At 44.8% G+C, this 7,928-nt stretch overlaps 1 pseudogene across 1 annotated transcript; it reads left to right on the forward strand.

Moving 5' to 3' along the window:
- Window positions 1-5,226: 5,226 nt before the first annotated feature.
- Window positions 5,227-7,390, forward strand: LOC308573969 (D(1) dopamine receptor pseudogene; annotated as a pseudogene). The gene has a single exon. The product of its transcript is annotated as a D(1) dopamine receptor pseudogene (transcript).
- The last annotated feature ends 538 nt before the right edge of the window (window positions 7,391-7,928 follow it).

Raw genomic sequence — 7,928 nt, forward strand, 5'->3', positions numbered from 1 at the left:
AGATGGTTTGGTTTCAAGCCTTTGGCATAACATCAATGCAAGATGCCTAAGTCGGTATACCTGTTACAGAGGTCGTGCACACAGGTGGGTTCAGTTCTTCAACATTCTTTGTTTTGTCTGCAAAGTAACCTGCATTCCAGAACCAAATCACCTTGCTCTCACTTTAAAGAATCTAGCCACTCTTTCAGATCACTGGGAAGGAAGATGTACAGTTTTGCAGCTGAAAAGAGGTCTGGCTGAGAGGCTGTTTTCATGCATGGGGGTTGTCATTGGAGGACTGCTGTTTCCTTTGGAAGAGGGCACACATTACAAGCTCAGATTAAGGTCACCGTGAAGTGTTGCAGCAAAAGCCAGGGTAATTAGAGCAAGGATAGAACTGCAGTCTTTTTCTTGGGGCTGGTTTCCAAGGGAAAGCTTCCACCATGTCACTATTTTTCTAAAGGAACTTGCCAAAGTACGGGAACTGCCAAGCCTCAGAAGTTATTTTTCCTTACAGCAACAATGAGCAAGTTGCTTCCTATAGGGTAGGCGCAATATGGCTTAGCTGTTGTGCTATGTGTTAACATGGCAACACTTAACATGGTCCCCCCTCCTTTTTTTTAAAGTATAATGAGTATGGAGAGGTGGTTTTCTTTGGTAAAAAAGCCACCAATTTATTATTCTATAAAGGGTTAGACAAGTTAGGAAGCTGGCCTTCAGTTGCTCATCTACCCCAGAACAGTCTGAGCAGCAGCAGCAACAGGCTCTCTGGTACGAATCTCCCATATCTGCTATATCGGGGGGGGGGCTAACCTTGGGGGGCTGTTTGCCAGCAGTGAATGTGGCCGCCCCACAGAGACTTGGAAGGAATTTACTGTAACTAACAATCTGCAGGTTATGTGCTAAAGCGAACCTCTTGAAAAGCCAGCTCCCAGCACCAAAAGCATGTCTGTGAATTATAGCAGCACTCAAGCACCTGAGAATTGTAGAATTGGAAGGGACCCTGGCGATCATCTAGCCCAACCACCAACCTGATTAACAGCCAGACACTATAGAGTTGTCCCAGTGGGTTGGCCCACCCACCTGCCAAGTAAGGCATGCTCACTCATGTCACCCTCTTGCCTTGCAAGACTGCCAAATGTGCAGGGAGAAGGCGTCAGTTCAGCAACAGGAGCACCGCTGGGTCTTGGGTGACCCTGCTGTGCCCTCGCTTGTGACTCTAGTTCCTCCACTCCTAGCAGTGGGTTGACACCTGCCCCCCCACCCTGCTGCTCTGCTCTGCTCCTTTCCCTGGGAGAGAAGAAGAGAGATGGGAATCCTGCTTCCCTAGCCATGGAGGGGGAAGTACCTGTGTCTCTCCACCCCCCAGCCTCTGTTCTCCAGTCTCCCCGCCCCATGTCATGCTCCTGTCCCCCCTCATCTGCCAGCCTGCCACGCTACTCCTGAGGCTGGCAAAACCTCAAGATTTTTGACATGAAAACTCTTCCATGTTGAAAACAACTCACTGCACATAGAAAACTAAGCTAACATTTAAGCAAGAGACTCTCTAGCACTCTGCCTGTTGTGATTTCACCCACAAGTTATAAATAGAACTAACTTAGTTGGTCTTTAAGGTGCTACTGGAAGGAATTTTTTTATTTTGACTATGGCAGACCAACACGGCTACCTACCTGTTACTATAATTCAGTTCAGTTCAAGTTTACCCAAAGGATCCTCTGCAAATTTTGTTCTGCATTTTGTTCTACAAACTGTTGTGCTGAAGTAGAAAACATACTTAAGATGACTAAGAAAACATTGAAACACATGCAGGGTGGAATGTGAATTGTTTATTTTCCCTGACAATTACGATTTTTAAGCCTAACAGCCCCAAGAGTCTAAAAAGTTTTTTAAAAATGGATAAGAGAATTATGTAGAAGGTGATCTAGAAAACGCCTGAAGTTCTACCCCAAAACAAACTTAATTCACATCCAGTTCACCCAGCAATAATGGGAACTACTTTCAGGTGTAGTTCATATGTTTTTGAACTAATTCAGTGAACATTGTTAAACAAAACTAGTTAATTCCAAGCTCTGATAGTATTAATGGGCTGGGAGGGCGGTGGGAATAGGCTCTGTATTCAGGTGGTAGAAACAAGCTGAGTATATGGGGGACATAATATATGTAGCTGAATAAATTATTCAAGAGCCATTGTTTGAGGCTAAAACTTATTAAATAGACACTCATGTTCTCACTGATAACAGTTCCCTGCACTTAAAGATACGTTTCTTGATTTTTTAAACATTTGTATACTGTAGTTTCCAGGGCATATTGTGACATAAAGCACAATAAAATAAAATTAGGAAAATTATATGCTGAAATTGCCAGTAGCAATCAATAGTAAAAAAGAGGCTTAAACAATTTATACTTTAAAAAGCCTGGGAGATTAAAGCAGGTTTTGCATGGCACTGAATTTTTATTATCTTCTATTTATACTTTGTATCTAAGGTGAACTTTGTAATTCACACTTTCACAAAATAATGCCTGGACTGAAATGCTTCAAAACAAGCACTTCTTTGAAATTTTCAAGTAGTGTGTAGGAAGTGCAGATAGTAGGCTGAAGTATACCTAAAAATGCATACATTGGTGAAGATAACATAACACAAATGCATTGGATGTGGGGAAAGAGGCTTTTAAAAAAATGGGTGTATGATTCAACATTGTATACAAAAACACATATACGATATTAGAAGAAATTTGCACTAAGATGCTGGTGAATTTTCATAAGGACTTTTTAAAAAATCACAAAGTGGCATGGAAATGTGAAAAACTGAGCTTAAGACTAGAAAAAGGAGAAACTGACACTGACAGATTTGCCCCTCACTCAAAAGGAAGAAACGCAAAGTGTTGGCACCTCAGAAGGGCTGAGAATGGAAGGCTCACATGAGAGGAGAGGCTTCTGCAGCTGCCTTGGCTCCAGGCCTGGATGACTACCAGTTTGGGTAGTGACTTGCACCTTCTCCTACCCTTTTTCTTCTACTGTGTAATAACATCCAAGCCTTGTGGGTCACATCGAGCCCTGCAGGAACCCAAGTGAAATTAGGGCAGAATATGGTCCATTAATTTGAAGACTAACCTGAACTTAAATGAGGTCAGTGCTGCTGATTCCCAGCCTTGTTTTAAAGTGCTGCTGGCAGACTAGTGGAAGAGAATCACTTCGGACTAGTAAATTGTGCTCTGGAACTTCAGTCCGGCAGATATTGCAGACACACCTGATTAACCTTGAATTCCGACCAATTTTCATAGAATCATAGCGCTGGAAGGGACCCACAACCCCCCTTCAATTATTCTATTATTGTTAATTTCACCTCGGGTGGATGGTCCTGCATACCTGACATAGTTGGCCCTCAGGGGTGGGGAAGGGAGATATGTCCTGAACCGTATTGAACCCACCATGCTCACCACTTCCTGCAGGATTCGGGAACTGGCTGGTGCACCAAAACGGAGCAGGATAGAACTTCCTGTGTCTCAGCTGATGTGCAGAGGGTTCAATCCTGCTTTCTGCGGGATCAGTCATGCCAGCCAGTTGCTTCCTGGTGCACACAAACCAATCAGGATTGAAATCGCTGCACATCATCTGATGCATGGGGAGCTATCCTACTTTATACAAACGCATCTGTACCTGCCCTGGTGCCACATATCACATCTGGTGTGAGGCATGTGGGCATGGTTGTGGGACAACTGGGAAATTCTGGTGGGCAAAGTCTGGCTCACAAGCCAGAAGATCCCCATCCCTGCTTTGGAGTCCAGGTAAATTATTTTAGTCTGGCCTTTTTGTTGGGTGTCATCTCTCCTTGTAGGGAATAAACTAGGAAAAGGCTGTGGGATTTCTTGCTTTAAAAGTTGCTTATGTTCACGTTCATAAAAAAAAGAGAGAGAATGATCAGATTACTCAGTACTGAGGGAAATTATAAAAAGATATTTAAACTGAGTATACAAAAAACACACACAAAACCCCCCCAAAACCCACATACCTGAAGCTTTTCTACTAGGGATTATAGGTATAGAAATAATAATAGTAAAAAAAGATGGTCAGGTTGTTTATGTATGTAACTACAGCAGATAGGTTCCTTTATGCTCAGAAATGGAAAGATGAAGAAGTTCCAACAAAAGAAGAATGGATAAGTAAAGTGATAGACTATGTTAAGTCAGTGAAGCTAACAGCTAATGATTTTTTTTAAAAAATAAAAAGAATGGAAGCTTTTCTCAGATTATTTAAAGAAATACTACAGCATGAAGAACCCGCAAGCAGGTTTTGAACTATGAGCAACAGAACACTTAAAGATTATTGTGTTATGACTATGCTAAAAAAAGAGGAAAGACAGGCTGCAGCAAAGGGGGAGATAAGAAAAACATCACAGAAAATGGGATAATATAAATATAATATAAAGTCGATAATATAAATGGAATTTTTAAAAAATACACCGAGGAAAGCAAATACCTACCACAGCAGCAGCAGCAGCAGCAGCAACAACAACAATCAATACATTTCCCAATACTGTACATGTAAGGAATCCAAAGTTCCACTTGGAAGAATATTCTTATTGGAAGTAATTGACTGGAGTTTATAGGAAATTCGGGGACCACAAACCAGAGCAGAGATTATGGGGCAAAAGGGAAGGGGAGTCCGTAACCAAATTATTGTAATCCCTGTACTGACGGCAGCTAAGGGGACTTGTATTCTGTAAGGAATGGGGCCCCGGCTGCCTCTGTTCCCCCCCTTAATTCACACACTGAACACAAACCTCTTCTGACTGCCCTCATCTGCTTCCTCTCCCTGCCGCCTCCAAGAGTCTCTTTTACTGAATTTGAATTTCCACCCTTGACTGCCACTAAATGAAAGACTGCATCTAACTGCTCATTCTCTTGCTCCTCGCACTACTCTTCCTGAGAGCCTGTCTGTCTGCTAAAATGCACCTTGCCTAAGGTCCCAGAGCAAAGAGTGCACAGAGATAAGGAAGGATTCTCACCAAAGCCTAGCAGGAACAGGAGCAACAGCAGCCACAGTGAGCTCAAAGGCAGAAAGAGCATCCAGCAGCAGCAGCAACAGCGGAGAAATCCCAGGTCTTGTATTCATCCCATATAAAGCCTCATCCAAATCCTAGCCAGCACAAGAGGGTCGTGCTTGGGGGGGTAGCATAGAGAAGCTGATGAGGGGAGGGGAGGTGGGCTTGTTATATGAGAGTCCACTTGGCAAAAAGTGTAGTAGGTGAGAACTGGCTGGCTTTGAGTGGCAGTCTGAAAAGCAAAGTGGGTGGGGGAAATGCCAGGCTGCCGGTAGGAATCTTGGAAAGGAGTGAAAGGTTGAGCATTGCTCCTTTGAGCTGAAGATCTAGCAGAGATCCTGGGGGTTTGAGAGCCAACAGCATTTGCTTCTGAGTTTCAAGCAAAGAAGGAGAGGAGCAGGGATATGATGGGCCGGTGGTGATGTAGCAGAAGGTGAACACTCTGGACGCTGGAGGACTGCAGGTAGGCATGGATGAGCTTTACCTGCGAAGAGGAGAACGTGTTGGTGCATCAGCCATGACTAATGATACCCTCAATAAAGAAGGCCGAGCAGAGGAAGAGCACTCAGAGATGTCCCTACAAGTGGTGTTGGCCACTTTGCTCCTCCTCCTCATCCTCTCCACCCTACTGGGAAACACCCTTGTATGCATGGCAGTGGTCAAGTTCAGGCACCTGCGCTCAAAAGTCACCAATTTGTTTGTCATCTCCCTGGCTGTTTCCGACCTCTTGGTAGCCATGCTGGTGATGCCGTGGAAGGCGGTCACTGAAGTGGCTGGCTTCTGGCCCTTTGGCAGCTTCTGTGATGTCTGGGTGGCTTTTGACATCATGTGCTCCACGGCTTCGATCCTCAACCTGTGCATAATCAGTCTGGACCGCTACTGGGCCATCTCCAGCCCCTTCCGCTATGAGCGGAAGATGACCCAGCGAGTGGCTTTTGTCATGATTGGGGTGGCTTGGATGCTCTCCGTCTTGATCTCATTCATACCCGTCCAGCTGAGATGGCACCAAGCCAAGGAGCTTCCTCCTGCCCACCAGAGAGACTCCAACATCACCTGGAGCTCAGAGGAAAACTGTGACTCCAGCCTCAACAGGACCTATGCTATTTCCTCCTCCCTCATCAGCTTCTACATCCCTGTTGTTATCATGATCGTGACATACACCAGGATCTTCTGCATTGCTCAGCGACAGATAAGGAGGATCTCCTCTCTAGAGAGGGCCGTGGAACACGCCCAGAGCTGCCAAAGCAACGAGTGTCCCCATGAAGTGTCCTTGAAGAATTCCTTCAGAAAAGAAACTAAGGTCCTCAAGACCCTCTCCATTATAATGGGGGTCTTTGTCTTCTGCTGGCTTCCTTTCTTTGTACTCAACTGCATCATCCCCTTCTGTGACCACAACCTGCATCAGCTGGCAGAACTGCCGTGTGTCAGCGACACAGTTTTCAACATCTTTGTTTGGTTTGGCTGGGCAAACTCTTCTCTCAACCCCATCATCTATGCCTTCAATGCGGACTTCCGAAAGGCCTTTACAACCATCCTGGGCTGTGGCCGCTTCTGCCCCAACAATGCTGTGGAGACGGTGAACTTCAGCAATGAGCTGGTTTCATACCATCACGACACCACCTGCCAGAAAGACCTGGTGGTCTTGAGTGACCCACAGCTTCTACCTCACACCATGTCCCTCCAAGGGGAGGATAATGATTTGACTTTTGACAAAGTCTCTGAGATCTCACGTGATACCTCCCATGATAACAAGGGAGCTGCTTTGTCAGCTACAGTGCATGTGGAGTATGAGACCGATACGTCACTAGAGAAGATCGCCTATAGCACGCTGGATTAAAAAAGACAGACAGGAGGCTGTGTGAAGGGGGATGGGACACAACGAGAGAGCCTCTTCACATTTAGTCCAAATTCTGTGTTGTGTGATGGGGTTGATGGAGAGGGGGATTTTTGGGGTGTGTGTGTGACAAATAACTGACTCTTTGACTGGAAAGGAATGTGTTTGCAGATGATGCTCTCAGAGCCTGGAGATATATCCAAGAAGGAGACTAAGGTACAGCATGGATGCAGAACATTTGTGAGCCTGAGGGGCAAGGTTCCAAGGGCCACATATCAGTGGTGGGCAGGGCCAGAGGCAGAAGTGGGTGGAGAACTGGATGTGCATTGTACCTTCGTATAGTAGGCTAATTTCTACACATGCTTGCACACCCCTCTATCCTCCATCCAGGCAAGCAAGAGACATTATCAAGCTGTCAAGGACACAATCCAGCCAGACAAAAGCACCCAAGGTGGGTGCGTAGTGAAAACAATTTAATATGTTCTACAGTGGAAGTGCAGGCAGTGGCTCACAACTAAAGCATCTTTGATGGAAACAATATGCACAGAAAGCTTGTCTGTAGTACTGAATGGCTTCTATACTTAGAAGATTGTTCTGAAGTTTTAACATTGTCTTTTCGTCACCGTGTTGATCATTTTCAAGTTAAAAATGGCAGAATAGTGACAATGGGACAAAGATGATCAAGCTAAGAACAGTAAACAAAAGGCCTTTCTGATGTAAGAATCATGGCGTCCTAAACCATGATGTTGACTTGGATGCTGTGACCCTAGTGACAAAAAACCACGGTTCCTTGTTGCATCCACAACAGGATTCAGTGATTTCACATTGGCTTATGAACCAGAAACAAGCTATGGATTAAGTTCCAGGTTAGTAACCCAACAGTAAACCTCACTTTTTCGATTCTAGTTTTTAGAGGCCAGAACTAAATTGCCATAACTGGTGTGTGACTGAAGGTGACAGAGATGGAGAAAGTGCTTGCTGTTTGATCCCAGCTTAATAAACTATGTGATTTTACTGCTTTATAAAGGTTACACATGAAGTGGCCAAAAGGGTTCCTAAATTGTTATAACTCT

Source organism: Podarcis bocagei, assembly GCF_964188305.1.
Source record: "Podarcis bocagei genome assembly, chromosome: 15".
Taxonomy (NCBI): domain Eukaryota; kingdom Metazoa; phylum Chordata; class Lepidosauria; order Squamata; family Lacertidae; genus Podarcis; species Podarcis bocagei.